The sequence below is a fragment of the Eublepharis macularius genome, chromosome 11, assembly GCF_028583425.1.
Source record: "Eublepharis macularius isolate TG4126 chromosome 11, MPM_Emac_v1.0, whole genome shotgun sequence".
NCBI lineage: Eukaryota > Metazoa > Chordata > Lepidosauria > Squamata > Eublepharidae > Eublepharis > Eublepharis macularius.
The window spans coordinates 29,931,892-29,954,326 of record NC_072800.1 but is presented as its reverse complement, the minus strand read 5'-3'; the positions used below and the strand labels follow the sequence as shown (position 1 = coordinate 29,954,326).

The window sequence follows — 22,435 nt, the reverse complement described above, 5'->3', positions numbered from 1 at the left end:
TCAGGAAACTGCTGGAATGGACTTCTGGGCTCTCCTGTACAACGCTATGCATGCAGTAAATTCCGGGATAAGGGATCCTGGTTTGTTCACACAACTGGATAATGTCGTGTAAGGCAAATTTGACAGTCCCATGATCTTGTACCTATGTAGATTTACCTCCCACCCACCCCCCAAATTAAAGAAAAGTATTCTGGAGGTGCAGTGTTACTCAGTGCCCCCCGAAGTTTCTCAGAATAAAGGACATCTGTTATACAGGGCTGCACATTTTTCTGGCACAGGAGACAATCCTTTAAAATAGAATTCAGCCATTGAACGAAAAAGCATATGGGAAAATGTAAATTCTTCCCTACTCAGGAAAGTGGGTGCCTGTGTAGCCCCTCCTTTCACTGCTCAGGTGAAGGAAAATCCTGCCCAAATTTTATGTGAAGAAAAACCAGGAGTAATAAATGATAATGATAATAAAACACTCTGTCCTTTAATTGTTTGGGTTTGTGAAGTGTTGGTGTGGTGGGGGGCGAGGGAGGGAAGGCAGGGAGCCGCAATTGTCAGAGATTAATGAGCCTCCCGCTTATTAGTGCTGTTCTTGGGCTTTTGTGTCTCATCGCTTCAGGCTGAGGATGGGCGGGCGGGCGAGAGAGCGCGCGTGCGGGGGGCGCCTGGCGAGCGGATGACACGACGAGCAGGCAGAGAGGGAGCGAGAGAGGGAGAGGGGAAAACTCCACCAAGCACCACACACACATTTATGAGGCGGACGGGCAGGCAGGCGCGAGCCGTGTGTGCCTCCGCGCGCGCGGAGCGAGGGAGCAGAAGGGGAGGCCGCCGGGCAGGGGGAGCGACGGCGGCCCCAGCCCGAAGCCGCTCCCCCGGCGGAGCCTGAAGGAGAATGAGCGGGAGCGGCAGAGCGCGCGGAGCCGGCGTGGAGGGAGAGCGACTGGCGCGCCGTCTCTGGGCCGCTGTGTGGGCGGAGAGAGGCGAGGCTGAGGGAGAAGAAGAGGCAGCAGCCGGGCTGGCGGGCAGGCAGTAGTAAACGGAGGGGGGACAGGCTAGCACGAGCAGCAGCGGCGCGGAGACAGACCCAGCCAGCCAGCCAGCCAGCGACGCGCCGCCAAAGGGCTGGGCCAGCGAGAAGGAAAGAGACAGTGCAGGAGGCGGAAGGGGGGGGGGGGACGCCCAGAAATAGAGGCAGCCCCGAGCAGAGAGGACGCCGAGCGGGGACCGCGAGAGGGGGACGGACAGGGCGAGCTGAAGAACAGCGCGGCGCGGCGGGGGGTAGGCGAGAAGCGCGACGCGCCGGGGGAGAAGTTAAAAGGGAAGGCGCGCAGGGGAAAGCCATGCAGCAGGGGAAGTGAGAGCGGGAGAGACTGAGACTCTCTCTGACTGGCAGGCAGGCAGGCAGGCAGGCAGGCAGCGAGGGACAAGTGCCCCGGCAGCCGCTCTCCAGCCCAGGAAGGGGAGGCGGACTAGACCAGAGCTCGAGCATGCCTTCCAGGAAGAGCGCCGTTGCGTTCTGACTGCGCCCTCTTCTGCAGCCACATCCGCCCCGAACAACGCCCCGAAGCTGCGGGGGGCGCCCCCATCTCCAGCGCGTCCATTCAAGGTAAAAACAAACCGGTCGCCCCTAACCCAAGATGCGGGGCGGGGAGGGGGGGTTCCTTGTTGCGTCCGTTCCAGCGTTTGTTTGCTTGTCCTGTCGTCGAAGCCATTTGTTGTGTGTCTGGGCGTTAAGAATGGACGGGCTTAGGGTGGGTCTGCACGTGAGGGGAAAAGGACGGTGGGGTGAGCTTGTGTGTCTAGAGCTCGTGTGCACATATCTGCGTTTGCATGTATACCATATATACATGTATATAATATTCAGACACATAACGTGCATATCTCACTTCTCTTAGATTTGGCGTGCTTCTTTGCCTTAATATTGTAACGAATGGTTCTTGTATGGTGATAACTGTTAGGCAGATATTTAGAAAGTGTGTTGTTTTTCCTTTGCACATGTTGGCCTTATGTTACAAAGAGGCATTGCGTTCCATTAAGAAGACTTTATCCCTTTGTATCCCTGTGTCTGTGAACCGTGGGTTGAGTTTTCGAGGAAACAAGACAGACGGAGATGCTTAGAAAGTTTTCCTGCTGAGCCGCAATTGCCTGCCACATTTCTCCCGGCTAAATATACAACATGCACATGATTATATCTTGCATGTTGCCACTGAGGTGCTTGAAATTTCTCCTCCTATTGCACGCTAAATAACAGCTGGTAGAGCATTTAGAAGTAGCATTCAGACTGACAGGTGGAAGCGCAAGTGTTGTGGAAAATAATGCAGGTGTCAGCAGGTGCTGGTTTGAGACCTGTGGCAAAACATTGCTTTGCTGTTCAGGCTCAGAGTGTATTAGCAATACTGGGAGTACTTAATCAGATGAACTTCATTTTAAATAATATTGCTACTCTATGCCCTGGAATGTAGATTCCATTCGACATAGGAAAACTTCAAGCAAATGCTTTAACTTAATTTAACAATTGATATCTCTTAAATGAAAGAAAGTTGTGATAATTTTAATCACCTTTCATTATGACATCTGTTACTGAACATCTTTTTTTTTAGTACCAGTGTTGTGTAAAATGAAGGGAGAAACCAGCATAAAACTTGCCAGAAGACGTATCCCCACTCTTCGAGTGCCAGGTATTTCTAGTAGTTAGAGGCTGTGTTTTGATTTGGTAAGGAGGAGTACATTGAGGTTAGCATCCTTATGATGTCATAAAAGGCATTGCCTGGAAGCTGTGAAGCTTACTGTATCATTTAAGTGTCTGAAATTATAAGTCAGCTGCCCGCAGTGTCCACCGTTTATGGTTACTTCATTGCTATCATTTCAGTCTGCAAGTCTGTATCCTCCAGATCCTTTGTTTGTAGCAATAAACAAAGTAAGAGTTTGTTTGTCATTCTCGTTTCCAACCATGTTTGAACTTTCCTGGAAAAGTACAATTTTATCCTCAATCTGCTACCAGTATTTTTGTTTGTGCTTTCCTCTTGTCTGCAGCAGTGTTTAAATCCATCATTACTGTTATTATTGTGCGTTGTATGTAACACTGCAAGTGAAATATATTGTTGTTCTGACTATTTGGAGCAGATTTCTATTGCGCTGCATGTTTTTAAAATTGTCATTTCGCCCTCAAGTATAAGAAGGATAAAATTGGGGTTTCCTTGGCTGTTTAATTTCAGCTAATTCTTTTTACTTATATACCAGCCTTTTCAGCAATGTTCATTATACATTGAGGCATGTTAGTATGCACAATGAAGCTTGCAAATTACTAATCTTATATTGACTTTGCTCTCCGTTTCCCACTGAGCTTGGTTACCTTGAGAACTGTAGCGTTAGTGCCATTAGAGCATGCTCCACTTGGGAGTTCGGGTGTGTTCTGTTTGCAATGCTGCTTAATGAAGAAGCATCTCACTCTCCCGTAAAGAAGCAGAATGGAAGAGGAGAGTGATGATTGGCTCTGGATACTGACAAAAAAAGAGAGGGAGAGCCATTGCAAAGGTAAAAGCTGACAATGAAATGTGGTGAATCATTATGCAGATTCTTTGCACATTAAGTTAGACAAATGTTTTCAGTCAATATTTGTGTGGGTTGAGAAGGATGCCTGAAAGAGCTAAATAAAGATTCTTTTAAAAGTTGTGAGAAAATGCAAACTGTGAGTGGTGATGGGTTGGGTCTGGAAGGATGTTTGATCTGTGCATCTCCTGGATGGCAGTCAAACAAATATTATTTCCACCCCTCCCCCAAAGTCCTAAAAAAAAATTCTGGAAAAGGATTATTACGATCTATAATAGCAAAAAATCAGTGTCTGGTATTGTGAGCAGTTTGCCAGTCTAACTATACATAAGGTGCTTGAAGGCTCAGTTTTATTTAAGAATCAGAATACTGTATTCCACCTTGTGCTTGTGCAGTACTTAGAAGTTTGTTCAGTTTATGCCACAAATTATTGTTGCTTGTTTTTTTTTTTTGCAGAAAGCAAGCAGCAGTAAACCTCTGATAATGTTTACAAGTAAATCAAAATACCTATATATTTATATGGCAAATCATTTAAGGACCGTCTCTAGATAATTGGGAGAGACTCTTTTTTTTTTTTTTGCAATGAAATAGTCCATAAATCAGAAGTTCTGAAATACTCCATCAATGTTTTCAGCAGTTTGCCTATCCAGCTTGTTTACATAAGGCTAGTCAGGTTTAAATGTCTCATAAAAATGTTTTACCCTGTTTCTCTTACTTCCTTTTTCTTCTGCATAGTATCTTATGTGTACCTTGATTTGTACACCAGTCTTGTTAAATAAATGCAGCCTGAGGGCATAAATAAGGATTAGTCCTGTGGATGTTTGCTTGCAAGTAAATTGTATTTAATTTGGTGGGGCTTACTTTCAAATCTGTATGCATAGAATTTTAGGCACATCGGTGTATGTGTATGCTACAGGCTGGTCCTAAACCATGGGTTCATGAAGATACATTAGGTGAAATGATAAAAAAAGAATGTAAAATAGAAAATTGCTTTAGGAACACAACTTGCATTTCAGCTGGACAATTCCAGCATCGCCCATTTGGATAAATAATTATTTGCAGTGAATGAGCACAGTGCGTCCAGAAGCTGCATCAACCTGTTTTTAAAGAGAGGGGTCATTTCAAGCTTCCGTCCAAGCACATAAGTATCCATTTTGAAATGACTGACCTCTTATATACATATAATTTGACACGGGTAGCCACGCTAGTCTGTAGCAGCAAAATAAAACAGGAGTACATTGGCACCTAAGTTTTGTTAATCATTAAGGCGCCACTGGATTCCTATTTTAATTTCCACAATTGTCATTGTAAATTGTATGGAGTACAGAACTTGCTTTAAGCCTATCAACAGTAGTTCTCCAGGTAAGTTGCCTTGTGCATTCAAAGAAGTTACCCTATGCTGTTCTTCGTCTGTCTTCTTCAGTATGGGTAAATGTGCTCTGAATAAATGGAACTTGTCCCAGTGTTAACCTCGGACAATGTAATGCAGTTCTCCTTATAGAAAGAGGAGGAAGAATTGTTAGATATCAAGAATATGATGCCAAGAACCTGGGTTTGGACATTCCTATTGGGAACGAAAGCCTAACAGCCAGGGAATGCCAGAAATATTTGGGACTATAGGTGTATGACAGAGTTTAACCCCTTGGTTTTCTCAACTTTGCTGCAGATATTTGCAATTACCATATCTGTTTGCATACATAAAAGCATTGAGCTGTCCAACTCCAAAACAATGTTTGAAATGATAGGGTATTAGGGACTGCAGTTGTTTTGGCGTTCTCATTTAATCTAGAACACCAGTTTTCTGATGCTTAGCTAAATTAGTCAAATGACATACCTTGAATATCTTTTAAGATAGTAGACCTAATATCTTAGCCAACTCTGATCTTTTACTAATGTGAGGAACAGGACAGAAATAATATAGGCTGCAAATGTGTAGTATTATAACCATTTTAATACATTGTTTTAGTTCTAGCCAGAAGTGCACTTTTGATTGGTTTTCAGGGAGACAAAGAGAGAAAGAATGTTTATTTTGTATGCCCCCACGATGAGCATGTACATTCCATAAGAATTATCTTGCTAATCAGGTTCATATAGTCCAATGGCCTGGTTCTAGCCATTTGTTTTAGGAACCCAAACACAGCATGAAAAGGATGGTCATATCCTGTTGTTTGTTTCCAGCTTTTGGAACACAGAGGTAGACTGCGTTTGATAATGGAGGTTCCACTTTGCTATCATGGCTAATGTAGATACTGTTTATGTAAATAAGTGTTAGATCTCATAAGTGTGGAAGCTAATGGTTCCTTCACTATAAAGTTCTGAGAGTCGTCTCACACGTAACATGGAAGATATATCTGATCCTGGCTCCCTCTGTACATTTTGAATGGGGAAAACGAAAATATTAAACATGTACCTAAGTGATTGAAATAACAAATTCATTTTTTGATCTATGCCATGCAACACTGTACCAAGTATCCACGCAGCTGCAAATGATTAACTCCAACTGGTCTACTCTGCTGTTTTGGAGAGCCAGTGCGGTGTAGTGGTTGGAATATCAAACTAGGAACTGGGGGACCAGGTTCGAATCCCTACTCTGCAATGGAAGCTTGCTGGGTGACCTTGGACCAGTCATACCCTACCAGTCTAACCTGCCTCATAGGAGGAGAGGATAAGTTGTTTTGGGTCCCCATTAGGGAGAAAAGCAGGGTATAAATGAATTAAATAAAGAAAATCTGGAATTACATGTGAGTTCTATCCCCTGTAGTAGAGGGTAGGAAGAATTACTCTAGTATGTTGATGAGAGCATTTGATGGTGTGAAGCAATTAAGAAAGGACAAGGTGGAAGTAATACGTTGAAGTGAACTTATCTTCAAAAAAATTATCTTAAAAAGTAGACAAAGTGATCTTTAAAATAAACAATTCTGACTAGAAAAGTTTCTGCCTTAGTTTGCTTTGGTTTAATCATTTCAGAAAGTAACACTTTAAGGATAATTTTCTGAATTATCAGGAATCATGATTAGAACTACATTGCTGGAATGTGTTCGTTTTTTCACGGGATGGTATTAGTGTGAAGCAATTTAGAAAAAAAAATTACCAACTGTTAAGTATCAATTAGAATAGGATGAACTTGCTAAAACAATTTCTGCTCCTATCATTCGCATGGTATGATGTTTTTATCACATTTCAAATCATATGGTCATTTGAAGAATGAATGTATACTAGGTGATAACTTCAATGAAAATCATTTTGTTGTGGAAATATTTACGTAATTCAGCATTCGGTCACATTTTGTAGTCCCTTAATATTTTTTGTTACTAAGGATTTTTGTTACCATTGATGAATTAATTTGCACTCCATTGCCATGATATCAGTACAAGCTTGCCAATTTTTTTATGGATGGGGAAATCTGAGTCACAGATACTAAGAGAGATGTCTCTGTATTATGATATTTTTCTAAATGGATAAAAAGTACATCACTAGGAAATCAATAAGAGGGCTTAACTGCACATTCAGGCTCTTTCCTATAGGACTTTGAACTTCTTCAGCTCATACCTAGTCTTTTTAAAAATTATATTCTTTACATTAGTACTAGTGTGTGTGTGTGTGAGAAACAACTTTTTAGCTAAATTTCAGATATGATATTTTAGATAGCTGTTCCCAAGCCGCAACATCTGGCACATTCGTATTGTTAGGGGAATTATGTAAGAGTAAATGCTTTGACCACAGTTTTAATTTGTGACTGCCTAACTAATTAGACTATGTTTATACAGCTGTTAGGAATTCCATGCCACTTTTAAAATCACACTTGTAAATGTCATACTAAATAGTGCAGATACTTGATTAATATTTGCATGCTATGGTCTTGTCTGATATTTTGGTAGCGGGATATTAAAATAAAATCTTCATAAATCAAAATATAAATATAGTGATTTCACGAATCTTTTTTATTTTCTCTGTTGTTTCTATCTCATACATTTTTGATCAACAAAGCAAAATAATTTGAGAAGATGGTCTTTAGGAATGTTGATCTCCCTGATACAGCTTTCATATTTTGTCCGTTATAATACTAGTATATTGCTTGCAGCTTTGCTGAGCATAAGTCACTTGTACTTATGCAGTTTTTACAACTGAAACAAGATATATTCATGTGCTGTTCTGGAAGAGTAGCATTAAATTTGTGAGATAAAAACTATGGCAGTGAACTACATAGATCTATTTGCAGAGAAGAGACTATCATTATCCGTTTCCTTGAACATTTTCTTTTTCTTCTTTCTTCTTTTAAAAATGACAATAGAAAAGCTTTACTTTTACTGTTTGTTAATATACTTCAAACCTAACATGCTGTTCGTGGATCAGTTCATTATGACCATATCATAGATATTATTGCTGCAATACATGGAATTTCTTCTAGGGTAACTCTGCTTTCTTCTAAAATCAAGAGCTTGGAGTGTGGCAGTGTAATAAGAGGACTTAAATGGTCATTTGAGAGAACTGCCAAAAGAAACAATACCATTTCAGATTGCATTATTGTGCTATAAAGGTTCTGAGTGTGTGTTCATCATCCTGCTTTTTTCTCTGATTTTAAAGAAATTGTTGCAGCAAAAGAGGTACATAAGTATATATTTGTACACGTTCTATTTACAAGGTATTTAATCAGTAAATGGAAGTGACTTCCATTTAAATGTTGAGGCTAGTGGTATCTTGTTTATGTGCCAAAGCTTAATCCCAGAGCCAGGTAATTACTCTCTAAAAAAGTGAAATTGCCAGTGTACACTGTTCAGACCTGACCACTTAAAGGGAAAAAAAAAGGGAATCTATAAACCCGAACCGTAACCCTGTTCAGACTTGACCACTTAAGGGGGAAAAAGGAATCTATAAAATTCTACCATGACTGCAAAATTCCTAGGAATGGCCAGCCTGCGTACTGCACAGCATCCTCAGTCTTCCTTGGTCTTCCCTGTGCATCAACCTTTTCACCACCATCCAACTCCCAGGTGCTGTTATCAATAAGCTTGTGTGATGAAGGGATAGCATCTCTGCATGCAGAAACAGATTTCTATTAATCCAGTAGTCTAACATTAATTCCTGGCTAAATGGTTGCAAGAGAATTGCCTTCAAACATGGTCAATTCTTTGAGGCTTCTGTGATCTTATACAGTGCATATGGTTCTGCGTATGCCTCTTTCAAAATCTGTAATCCCAGAAGTTAAAAGAATTGTACCTTTGGTCTTTCTGACAGCCACTGGTATAGCCTCTAATATTTTTGAAGCGATTGGCAATGTATTGGTGCATTTTTATATATTTCGAGGCAGTGCTTTTTTGTTTTTTAAAAAAGATGCTGGTACTCATACGTAAGGTTGCATCAGTTTCCAAATGTTCCCTCCTCAGGATCTGGGAGAGCCCTCTGGTGTTGAGCACTGCCACAAAAGAAGCCCTGGTGTGTTAAATTTCACCCCTGGCCACTCATAGCAACCTCCTCCTAATCATATATAATTTGATGTCTGAGAATGAGTGGCCTGCAACTTGTATTCATATTGAATACTTTATACAACTGTAATAAATATGGATATTTGGTTATTTATTTGTTTGATATTTTTGTCCGCTCTCCCCATGGTGGGCTCAGAGCAGAGAAACAACCAGGTTAATACATGTTAAAAAAATAAATAAAACATAAAATCACACAATGATAAAACTCAGTTCATACAATAAAACTCAAGATTGTGCCCCCCAAATATGCTGTGCACCATTAACATTCAAGGGGTGGGAGGTAGAGAGAGCAGCCAGTCTGATGGAAAACTTGGAGGGGATCACAATACTCCCCCCACAGACAGGAGGCTAGCGGAGAGGCACCCTATACCCCAGCCTCAACAATATGCTTGGCGGAACAACTCTGTTTTACAGGCCTGATGAAAGGATAATATGTCTGGTTGGGCCTGAGTTTCCACAGACAGAGTGTTCCACCAGGTCAGTGCCAGGACTGAAAATGCCTTGGCTCTGGTCGAGGCCTGGTGAGCCTCCCGGGGGCCAGGGATCACCAGCAGATTTTTTCCAGCTGATCGAAGCACCCTCTGGGGCATATATGGTAGAAGTGGTCCTATGGCACTTCTCAACAGTGTGTCATGTGAATCATGACATTCTCATGATATTAATAGGTATTATTTGTATGAAGTTATCAAGAAATCTGAGTTTAACAAGGATGACTTAGTAAATCTGCCACATCTGGTTCCATTTAAAAATACATAGAATCATTATAGTTCTAATGAGTGAGATTAGAATACATGATTAATTAGGGTTCTGTAGCCATCTGATTCTAGAAAGCTCATACCTTGGATATCAAGTTGGTTTTTAAGGTGCTATTAGACCTGGATCTTGCTCTTCTCCTGCAGACCAACTCAGCTATCCACTTCGATATATAGCCATATAGATATGGGACTGTTTGTTTAGGAGATTCCCATTTTCCGTGTGTGAAGGAATGTTGTCCGTTAATATACGGCAGGTTACCCTTCAAGCACAGGCACCCTTGCAAATACATTACCTCAAAGAAACTGAATTGCAGCCAAGTTCTTTCTAGATTGGTAAACTGTTAACAGTTGAAATTTTATACCAATTTTATGTGTTCACTGAATCATAATATTCAAGTCAAAGGAAATGCAAATGGATGAAGTTCCAAAAATGGATTATTATTAACATACACATTAAGGATTATAATAGATCTTTGTGATTAGATAGCTGAACAGCCCATGCAGTTGTCAGCACAAAGGATCATGGCAGCCCTGTCATGTAACTGTGCTTGGAAGCATATTCCACTATGTTCAGTAGGGCTTAATCCCAAGTACACATGAACAGGGCTGCAGTCTTGGCTTAAAATAAACTAACAGGTGTCCATTTCATATCTCTCTATGCCAGGGGTTGACAGGTCCCCTGCGGCCAAACTTGAGGATGGAAGAGCGAGGAGGGGTAGCAGGTACTTATTCGATGTCCACCCGTTGTACCAGAAAATGACATTTCTGGTGCAATGTGGAAGCAGTGGGTTTCACCAGGGAATGATTCTCTAAAAATCAACTCCAAACTTAGTTTTGGGGCTGAGTTTTAGAGAATCAGCCCCTGTAGCTACAGATTGCTCCAGTGTTACACTGGAAATGACTTCATTTTCTGGGGGGGTCACACTGACTTCACACACATTCCTCAGACCTGCCTCTGTCCTTTCCAGGTGCCTCTTCCCCCTGCCAACTACATGAATGGCAGTGGGGGGAGCAGAAACTGGCAAAGACTGGGAGCAGGAGATATGGCTAGCCTGCTTCATGTGCTTGTGATCTTCCTCGTATTTATTTTCTAAGTGAAATCTTTGCTGTATGTAAGATGCTATAGAAATATATTATAAGTGCAACATTAAAGATAATTTAAAGCAGTTTGCTCCATTTATTATAAAATATTTGTCATTGAGTAAAAATAGTTATGGCATCATGTACACTTGAATGGATCCACTCTAAAAGGTGAATACAAATCTTAAATCCTGTCATCGTTTTTAAAATGAATATTTTGTAACATGCAGACTTAAAAGCAAGGTTTTGTCTTCCTTCTTTTAGATATTTTTAGAAGTGTAATATCCTTGTTTCCCATTAGGGAAGAAGAAGAAAACTAAGTGAGAAAAATTACAAGCCCGAAGCAGATAGCTCTGAAAAACATCAGGGTTACACGAAGTATGCTGGAATACATACTTTCAGCTACCTGGTTTCAGTGCAGTGTCTTCTAAAGGCTGTAAGGAGGAACCTTTATGTGGCACTGTTGTTACCGTTAGTGGTGATAATAACTACGGGTAGGTATCTGAAGAAGTGAGCTGTGGCTCATGAAAGCTCATTCCCTGCCACCAATTTTGTTAGTCTTATAGGTGCTACTTGACTCTTGCTCTTTTCTACTGCTACATGGCTACCTATCTTGAAATAACACTACAGACATTTTAAGAACTGTTAAACTTTTAAGCTAGTGCACAGTTGTTTGTCACTTTAGGTCTGCACTATCACTGGTTATTTCCATATGTGGCTGAGTCATCAAATTGCAAACATCACAGAAGATTCATGTTCTTCTATTTAAATGTCTGTGCCACCTTTCCTGCAAAAATGACCCTCAATATGTCTTACAACCAGGGTTTTTCTTCAGCTGGAATGTGGTGGAATGGAGTTCCGGAACCTCTTGAAAATGGTCACATGGTTGGAGGCCCCGCACCCTGATCTCCAGACAGAGGGGAGTTTAGATTGCCCTCCATGCTGCTGAGCGGTGTGGAGGGCAATCTAAACTCCCCTCTGTCTGGAGATCAGGAGGCGGGGCCACCAGCCATGTGACCATTTTCTCTGAGGGCAACCCACTGAGTTCCACCACCTCTTTTCTCAGAAAAAAGCCCTGCTTACAACCACAATCATGAAATGATAAAACTCTTAAGCCCAACTAAAAATTACAGAGTCAAAAATTAACAGCAACAGTGAGCCAAAGTGCAACAAGCTCATGCGTCACAAAAGTTTTCTCTAGTCTTTTAAAATGCCATGGATTCGACCTGGCAAATCTTTCTTGTGAGGGAATTCTATAGTACAGGAAGAGCTGATGAAATTGCTCCAGTGTTAGTCAAAGATGCCCTGTGGTAGAGCAGTCTTTCTCTAGATCGGGGAAGTTCATAGTTCAGGCATTTGCAAAGTATCCTGGACACAAACTGATTATAACTTTTATGGGCAAAACCAGCTAACTGAACATAGCCATGAAACAATTCTGTTTCAGAGCTATCAGTTGAGTTGGATCACGTAGGTTTTTGAGCCATCAAAAGCTGAACAGGGGCGATATGTGAAATCCAGAGATCTCTATGCACATAACTGCTCATAGGGATACCATGGATATTCCCTCTCCTATTTTTAGATCTTAAGAACATTTCTGGGGAACTGTTACAAATTTAGACAGCTTAATGAGTTATTTCCCGTTAGAGAAGAAGAGGTATTATTGTTTTAAAAACAATGAAATGAGCCTTTTCACTAGGTATGCTAGTTAAAGGTACAAATTCCTTAGCTTGAAAAGGCCATGACTATTTGACTTGTGTTGATAACATTGATGCAGTTATTTTGCAACTAAAAAAAAAAAAAGCTGATGCTGTAAAAAAGCATAGCTTTGGAGGATTTAATTTTAAATACTTCCAGAAGCAGAACTTTAAACCTTGGTGAAAATCTTGCTAATTGTGGTCACAGGAAAAGGAGAAATGTAGAAGTCATTGATCTGTCTATATATTAGTTGTCATGTAATATGGTTTCTGTTCTTTTGCACACTTTGGTCCCACCATTGCTACTGTTGCAATGACACCGAATACAGATTTGGAATGTGCTAAATCTTTCATGTTTAAGAACTTCTCTTTCAAATATAAGATTTTATTAACAGACTCTACTATGGCAAATTCAAGGGTTTTTTTTACATTTCACTATGGCTGTTTGTTTATTTATTTATGTCATTTATAGTCTGCCTTTCTCACTGAGACTCAAGGCGGATTACATAGTGTGAGATTAGTACAATCAGTAGCAAGGTCAAGGGCAGGCATTTCCAAACACAGCGTCATAGGGTAAATAAATACCCTATTGGATCCATTAGCACGGATCCAATATGGAGTTGAAGAATAGCTGAAACAGAACGTAATCAATTCTAGGACTGACATTAGACAACATGATCTTGCTTCAAACACAGTTTTCTGAATTTCTCCAAATACTCATTTAAAATTGTAAGTCTGCACCTGTTTCTAAAGGTTCATTTCAGCTCTGCTTAAAGTCCTCTACAATGGGTGGAAGAATTATGTTGCAGTGTCATATCTCTTTCAAAACCACATTTTTTCCCGTAGATACATCTGTTACCTGCTGTGAATGTTAATACAGAAATAAGACCAAAAGGACACACTTTGCACCTTGCTCCTTTCCACATAATTTCTGAATGAAATTTTATAAGGGGGATGTGATTACTTTTTCTTAACATGTTTGTTTCCAGAATAAAATCATTATCGCAACAAACTGGACAGATACATTTTCTAATGTGATGCTGTAAAAGTTTGCTCAGAAAAAGATTAGCTACAGCAAGTACTTTAAACGAAACAGAAGTCGATACCTCTGATTGTAATTCCTATTGGCAAAGATTTTAGTAGCCAGAGAAGAGACCTGCAGAGTGTCTGACTTTCATTGACACAGGACTTTAATAAGAAAAAATGGAAAAGAAGTGTTCACATTTAATTTTTGATGCTGTTTATCTATGTAGATATTTATACCCCCTTTTATGGCGCCATTCCTCCATTTCCTCCCTTTTATCCTTATGATCAGGGCTTTTTTCAGCAGGAACGCAGTGGAATGGAGTTCTGGAACCTCTTGAAAATGGTCACATGGCTGGTGGCCCCGCCCCCTGATCTCCAGACAGAGGGGAGTTGAGATTGCCCTCCGCGCCACAAGTGGCGCGCAGGGCAATCTCAACTCCCCTCTGTCTGAAGATCAGGGGGCGGGGCCACCAGCCATGTGACCATTTCCTCCGAGGGCAACCCATTGAGTTCCACCACCTCTTTTCCCAGAAAAAAAAGCCCTGCTTATGATCACCCTCTGAAGTAAGTTAGGCTCAGAGAGAGCGACTGGCCCAAGGTCACCTAGCTAGCATTCATCATGACAGCATGCAGTTTAGAACCTCGGTTTCCCAGATTTTAGGCTGACACAATAGACAGAAATTGCAGATAGCTATGTTGGTACAAATCAAAATTTATAAACAAAACCATGAGCCATTTAATAGCATTTATTAGTACCAACCGAAATAACACAAAACAGAGTGCCAACACAAGTGTTGCCAGTCTCCAAGTAGGGTCTTGAGATCTCGCAGAATTACAACTCATCTCCAGACTACAGAGATCAGATCCCTTGGAGAAAATGGCAGCTTTGTTATACAGTCTTATGGTATTATTCCCTGCCATTATCTCCCAAACCCTGCGATCCTCAGGCTCTAAATCTCCAGGAATTTTCCAATCTGGATTTGACCAGCTAGGAGTTGGTCCTAGCCAGCACTTATGTTCTCTAGAACTCATTAGGCTGCATGTAAAGAAAATAAAGGGTAAAGAAGAGAGGAGAAATACGTCTCAGGCCAAAATCTTATGGTGTTCTCTAAACATCATATGTGGAAAGCCAAGCAGATTTGCATAGATGAAATGGTGCTAAGTGGAGTGTGTCAGGCAGGCTATGTCTTTGGTCCTTTGTGAAGAAGCAAAAATAGAATCATCTTATTGAAAATATAAAAATTAGTTGTTGATCCAAATTAACACCAAACAGAACACCGACAGACATTTCATCAACTACTATAAAATAGCTTCGCTAGTAGTAAATACATCCGAAAACTAAAAATTCTAAGAAAATTATTTTTGTGTTATAATGATCTATAGGAAAAGTATGTTAAGCAAACATTTCTGTTCCGCTGGACTCAGAGGTTTTCAAAAAGAAAAACAGGAAAAGAACCAAACTATATTTTGTTTACCCGGAGGGGCATATGTGTATTTTTCTTTTACTTCTTTCTAGTACCTGTTACCATTAAGCAAATATATTGTTCTGGGAATATTACTCTGTCAAGATGCCAAAAACCAACATCTGAAGTAGAAAGCGTTTCTATACCTCTCCTATCAATTACCTTAGCCTCTATTTATTTATTTATAATATTTATATCCCACATTTCTACGTTACGATAAACAAGATATCTTACAATATCTTATAAAAACAATAAAAATAAAACCATAAAACCCAAAATCATCTTAAAAGCAACGTTGCTAGATAAAAACACAAAATCAGATCTGGTTGCTTAAAAAACGCAGAACAACGTAACAAATTCAGAACAGATTGTAAAAATAACATGTTATCAGTAACCACCAACAAAAATGAACCAGCACTTTACAAATTAACACTTCACAACTCAAATTAAGATCTCCAGAAATGGGTGGATTATAAGATGGCTGGAGAGGTTTAAAAACAACTATATACAACACTACACAACTATAAATTTGGCAACAGGCAAGCATCTATGGTGATGATGTGGGGCACAGTCGGACTGTAGCAGAAAACATTCTGTTTCTGATACTCACCCACCTTGTCTGTGCCTGTGGGGCACAGAGAGTAGGTGCTCTGACACTGATCTCATAGGAGACGACAGTCCTTCAGGTATCTGAATCCTAGATCCTGTAGGCTGGGGGCTTTATGGGAAATGGCCAGCGCCAGGCATTATGCAAACAAACCACCAAACAGAGTCAGTCTTCTAAAACTGGCAAAAAGCATGCAAGCCTTGCTGATGTACTTTGTAACTTTTGCTCAGTCTTCAGAGGCAGCAATAAGTAATCAGTGCACGGACAAACATTGCTGTAAAGAAGTCCTGCTACATTGTACACTGAGAACGATGTTACAGAGTATCTTAAAATGCATTTTGTTTTCTCTTGTTAGCAATACTGTTCTGACTTCTTCTTAGCACCGCCCCCCCCCCCCCACATACACACACCATTACTATCATGTCTGGCTGTGCTACAGTTCTTACAATCTTCCATGTTTAGTAGAGATGGGCACGAACTGACATACGAACCAAAGTTTCTGACTAACCAGGTTGGTTCATGGTTCGTAAACTGGTGGTTCGTCAGAGCCCATTTCTGATGAACCGCCACGAACTTTAGGCTGGTTCATTTGGTTTGTTTTTTGGTTCGTCACTGCAGACAGCCTGGCGCTGATCAATCAGTTTCCTAGGCAACAGGGGATGGACTTCCTACAAACCTGCTGGATCGGAAGTGGCCTTCTGCTGGCCCATAAGTGACAATTTGCTCACCCGGATGTGCCGTTTTCACGAACCAGGGCAGGTTCGTGAATGTTCATCGTTCGTGAAATGTGACAAACCATATGGTTTGGTTTTTTCCCTGGTTCGTGCCCATCTCTAGTAGCAACATTAGACTTGTGGGATGACAGCTATAAAGCTGGTTTGAGCCAGATAGATATTTGCTACTGTTGTTGTGATTATTATTTATTATTTTATTCAGTTTATATTCTGCTACTATTTTGTGATTGAAACTCTGTTGAAAATTACCAGGATTCCATGGCTTTTCCCCCAGGTATGGGAAGGTTTTTGGCTTTCCTGTTACTTCTAGGTTGTGGAAAAACCTTGGAAATCCTGAGAGACAGTGGGAAGAAAACATCTGACTTCTGCCAATCCACTTCCATTCAGGACAATGGTGGTGCATGATGATTGGTAAGAAAGTGTGAGAAAAATACTTGAGAAATATGGTATAAAGTATGAAATACAAACCTGGGGTGTCATAAATTTGAGCCTGTGTAACTTCTTTGAAATAGTTTATGACTTTAAATCTCAGTCTCAGCTAGAAGAGATGGGGGGTCTATGCATATTTGTGTTGGAGTTTTCAAGTGCAGATAGAGATGAGGAGGGAACCATTATTTTTATAGAAAATATAAGGAAGGGGAGGGGAGCTGAATTGTGCCTTCTCCCCCTTTCCATATCCCGCTGTGCCCACTTGTTCATAGCATTTTTCTCCTATTCTGGCTCTGACATGAGAAGAGAGCCAGATTGGAAGAAAAATACTTAAAGCAGTACAGGCGCAGAATGGTAAGAAAGTAGAAAGAGGCGTGCTCTGTTTTCTGGGGTTTTAAAAAACAAACAAAACAAATTCCCCCATCCAAATCCATCCAAGTGTGTTGCCCTTCATCGCCTCTGGGAGAACACTGTTTCATGAAGTGAATGTGTTCTATAGAATCATAGGGTTGGAAGGTACCTCTAGGGTCATCTAGTCCAACCCCTCACACAATGCAAGAAATTCACAACTATCTCCTCTCCCCACACCCCAGTGACCCCAGCTCCATACCCAGAAGATATCAAAACATGCTGTTTTGTTTGTAACTATGCTGTTTGCAATTATCTGGCTTGGAATTCAGATCTAACCAGCTCATGTTCATATCCACTATCAGTTGAATGTCATTTCTATGAAAAGTTCTAAATTGTCTTATAATATAAAATAAGTTTGTGGTTTTAGTTTAAGACTAGTTTAAATGTAACTTTCAAACTGAGACTTTTGGGGAAATGTTTGGCTCACCCTAAGCTAAAAAGAGCAAGAAAATAAATTAGTAGATAGTAGCAGAGAATAGATATATATAAAGACTTGGCATAAATCATTCACTATTTCACTTCGGAAGCTTACCAGAGCTAGGTCAGTTGAGCTCCAGGATTGCACAACTTCTGTTTTCCAAAGAATCTCAGCCTTCTGTTTTCAAATACATCTATATCTGCTTTTGCCCCTGCTGTAAGAAAAAGTAAAATGAAATAATTCCTAAAGAGAGCCCCCTCTTGCATGCCACTTGTTATTGGGCAGTTTCCAAAGGATAAGGTATATATACCGGAGATATTTTGTTAAATGGGAAATGATGGTAATCTAGAATATATCAAAATAAACTTCTGATTTAAAAGGCTGTAACATTTGAACAAAGGATTTTTAGTATGTACTACTAAACAGGAAAAGCACATATACTAAAGTTGGGAGTTTATTGGTTCATGCTGTAGACATATGGTGCTCAATAAGCCAAAGCCAATTCAAAGCAGGATTCTTTAAATGTCATGTGACAACTCATTCAGTCATTTCTCTATGAAAAGGAAAGCCTGACCACTTAATTGATATAGAACAAGGGTTCAAGATACTTTCAGATCTGATGACAGGAGCTTTGACTCTTATGCCTTGAAAATCTTGTTGATCTTTAAGGTGTTAATGGACTCATATCTTGCTCTTGTACTGCAGACCAGCATGGCTACCCATCTGAAACTGTCTTTGTTGATATAATGATCTTGACTTGTGTTGGCTGTCGCGTTCCTTGCCTGATTGTGGAATCTGTTAACTTGCTATGTGCTTAGAATCTTAAAATATGTTTAAATGCATTTGCTTGCTCTTAAATAAAATGTAATTGGTGTCTGCAGGATTCATTATTTATGAAGTTGCTTCCTGTCTCTTATGACTCTGTATGATTTAGAATACTCTTGCAGTGGCAGATGCAGCACCAGTTTGAATATGGGAATGATAAAGGGTTTTTTCTACTGGAATTAGTTCAAGAAAAACATGATGTCCTAGCACTGTTTGTTTGAAGTACAAAGATATTTCCTTTTTTGACTTAAAGAAAAATGGGGTGGTGTTGAAAAAAAAAACAAGAATATTTCCAAAGAGAAATAAATGCTCACCAGTGCTTTCAGAAACAGGGTGATTTAAAAGCGCCTCTCTGCTTGGGATACTTATCTAGAAGGCACAATATGTAGCAAGGAGAAAGGCTATTGGTATGAAAGCCAGCAAGGAGCTAGGTCCTTGATCTCTGTGAATACCTTAAAAGCTGTGGTCATAGCTACCTCTTGTAGCACCTTAATACTTTCAAAGAAGGTGTGTTTCCTTAAAGGTCAGGGGTTCAGCAACTGAAATCACCAGCTATGAAGGTAATTCTCTCAAGTTGGCACCCCACTAAACAATTTTTAAAAGAGGGAACTTTATATAGGGAAGATAAAAGAGATCTCAACAATACTTCTGTTGTGTTCCATTTTCTACCCCATCATAAAGAATATCTTTCTTCCCTGACTTCCTTTCTTTCCATGGAAATTTTTGGCAAGGCTAGGCCACATGTTAGCAGTTGGAGTAGCAACGTTTCCATTTTTCAGCACTGTGGAGCTACTAGATGACAGTAGATATATCAATGCCTAAAAACATCCTAATTTCAAAACAGAAATATGTTACTGTCTCATCTTTATTTCACATTTAAAAAATGGACAATTGTTTCTGTAATACATAGACATCTCTACAAATATAGACCGTAAGGACAAAAATCAAGTGTGTAGATGATAATTTGTCCTGATGTTTGGGAATGAAATAGTCTGAGGGGTGAAGGGAAGAAATGAAATTCATCATCATTTGGGTCCGAGTTCAGGAGGTATCGTGCTGGAACTAAATTGAAATTTTGCCTCTCGTACGCTTTGCAATTTGTGCCTTACAGTAGCCACACAATAAAGTATATAACACATTTCTGGGAAAACTTCTTTAGTGCTTGACGCCTAAGGCAGTATGATTTTAAGAATAAATTGGAATCTTTGAGAATGTTATGCCTTCATTTTGGATAGGAGCAAGAAGAAAAAATAAATAAGGGAACGAACGAATGACATCTTGTAGTATCTTTCCATTTACCTGCGAAGGAATACATATCAAAGTAAGTAAAAAAAAATGGCATCACTTGTACCTGCAAGTAATTTTCTCTTTCATATTGAATGGATATGAGAAAAACATAGAGAAGCTTCTGCTGCATGGGCAGGAAACGGGGAGTTATAGGACAATTAACAGTTGTCATATCCCAAGTCTGGTACACTTTCTCTGCAGCTGGAAGGCAGCTGCTTTCCTCCCTTCCAAAAATGGAGGATGTAATTTAAAATATGATTAGAAATAAAATGCTTACTTTCCCAATATCTAGGAGGAATGGGTTAATTACTTGAAAGCCCCTTTAGTGTATTTATGCATTAATTATCGTTTTTGTAGCAATGTGATATACCTGAGAAAATTGACATTTAAACCAAATGATTTTTTTGGAATATGCTCTGGCATTTTTCTTCCTGTTCTTTTTCTGACTATATAAAGATGTTCATGAGACCCATGTTTCGTGTCTTTCCATACTTCCGTTGGTTTTTAAGCATCTTTCAGCAGGATAGTGTGTGTTTGCTTTGAAGTAAGTCCCACTGTGGTCAGTACAGTCAAGAAAGGATACATGGGATTGCAGTCTTAGTACTGTGGCATTTGTGCCTTTCTACTTTCCTACAATTGTTTGCAAGAAATAACCCAAGAATACCATTCTCATATCCTGTGATTTTGCACTGGCATAATTATTAACAAAAATTTATGTTTAGGAGTGGAAGAATCCCATATCCCTGTGACACGACATCGTTGTATTGCACATTTCCCTGGCTCTGCAAGTCAACAAAAAAAAGTTGAGTGGAGGTGGGGAAAACTGACAGTGAGATGATATCATTCTCTTACACGGGTAGGAGAGGGAAGGATGTGGGGTGTTGCAGCAGCCATATGTGCACCACGAAGAAGAGAATTAAACTGCTAGACCATAGACCACAACTTGTGCACGCACAATTGAGACAACATTTATATAGGGCTGTTCTTGAAGATGATTCTGGACCTGTGAATGGGACAAAATGCAGCAGATCATGTCATCAGGGTGGATCAGAAGGATCATATCATGCTTATCTTGCCCTCCTTGCATTGGATACCTGTTGGTATCTAAATCCAGTTCAAAGGGCTCGTTCTTATCTTCCGAAGCCCTTCACAGACTGGGGACCCACATACCCGAAGGACTGTTTCTTCTGATATGAACCCATGTGGCATTTTCGCTCAGCATAGCAGTGTGCTGGTTATCCCCAGCACTGTGACCGAGTGTTCTTCTGCTGCGCTCTCAGAGGCCTTCTCTGTAGCCATGCCAGCTATGGCTAGGTGGGGCTGGAGATCTTGTGGAATGACAACTGATCTCCAGACTACAGAGGTTAGTTCCCCAGGAGAAAATGGCTGCTCTGGATAGTGCACTCTGGCATTATAATCCACTGAGACTTTAACTCTTCCCCAGCCCTATCCCAATAGGCTCCACCCTCAAATCTATAGAAACTTCCCATTCTGGAATTGGCAACCTTGAGTAGCTGTCTCTCAAAAGTTAAGAAGGCTTTATTTCTTGCAGTTTCATAAGGAAGGGCTGTGCGAAAACTTTTTAAAAAGAGCCTTTGAAATCTCTTGACAAGAGTTTAGTCAGTGTCGTTTCTTAGAAGAAGAGTTTCTTATGAGGCTCTATGATACATGATTTCTTATGGCTATTTTAATAGTTCACTGTTTTAAACTTACTGTGTTTTATATGGTTTTCAATCTGTTTCTTCCCTTGAATCCTTGGTGTCTGGAAGAAAGGGGGGAGCAAAATCAACATGAGTGTTTGGTTTTGATAATGGGTATTGAGAATACACATGGATATTTTAAATGATACATGTTAAAAGTGTATTTTTAAACTTTTGAATTTAAATTTGAATTTGTATGGTGCCTTAAGCGATGGGCAAATGCTTAAATATTTAAATAAATAAATCGTCTATAACTGTACAAAACCACAAAAGTAGTGAAAAGACACTGTGGCTCAGCTTGTGGGTAGCAACAAAATGGAATAACAACAGCAGAATATTTCAAAACTACGTTTGCAAAGAGGGCAAGCTTCCTTATATTTTCCCCATGGAAAGTTGGGCATCTGTATTTATTCTGTATATATTGAATATTTTACAAATAAGATAAACAAGGGCTTATTCCTGTTAACCCAACTTTATTTATTAAACACAATTTAAAACTGTTAACTTTGGCTGCACCCTACTGACGTTGTAGTTGTTGCTCGGTTTTGCTTATACATTTATGTCAAGAAAATACTACAAATAAGATTCTGAATTCTAACAATTATTTTTTTTTTACATCTATTACTCTGAATAGTTGGCTTGAATCATTATAAATTCAAGTCGCTCTATAAATTAATGTCTTCAGTAACCTATTCCAGTGGTATAACTGTTCTAATTGTTGCTTGCGTTTTTAAATAATGTATAAGTTTATATTAGGAAAGAGAAATAGCAGTATCTAACAAGTGCAAATTGAACACATACTAGGGATGCGTGACTGAAGGAAGGAGCTGCCGTCAGGCTGCTTTGTTTTTCAATTCCTTGGGGACTTTGAAAAAGGAAGTACCAGGGCTTTTTTTCTGGTGAAAAAGGTGGTGGAACTCAGTGGGTTGCCCTTGGAGAAAATGGTCACATGGCTGGTGGTCCCGCCCCCTGATCTCCAGACA

At 40.0% G+C, this 22,435-nt stretch overlaps 1 protein-coding gene across 6 annotated transcripts in view; it reads left to right on the top strand.

The window, feature by feature from the left end:
- Window positions 1–1,310: 1,310 nt before the first annotated feature.
- The window catches only part of ARPP21 (cAMP regulated phosphoprotein 21), a 226,260-nt gene continuing 205,135 nt past the window's right edge, over window positions 1,311–22,435 (top strand). For all 6 annotated transcript variants that reach the window (XM_054991305.1, XM_054991306.1, XM_054991302.1 and 3 more), the window contains exon 1: window positions 1,311–1,597. The gene's annotated coding sequence lies outside the window, so the exon portion shown is untranslated. The remainder of the gene's footprint in view (window positions 1,598–22,435) is intronic.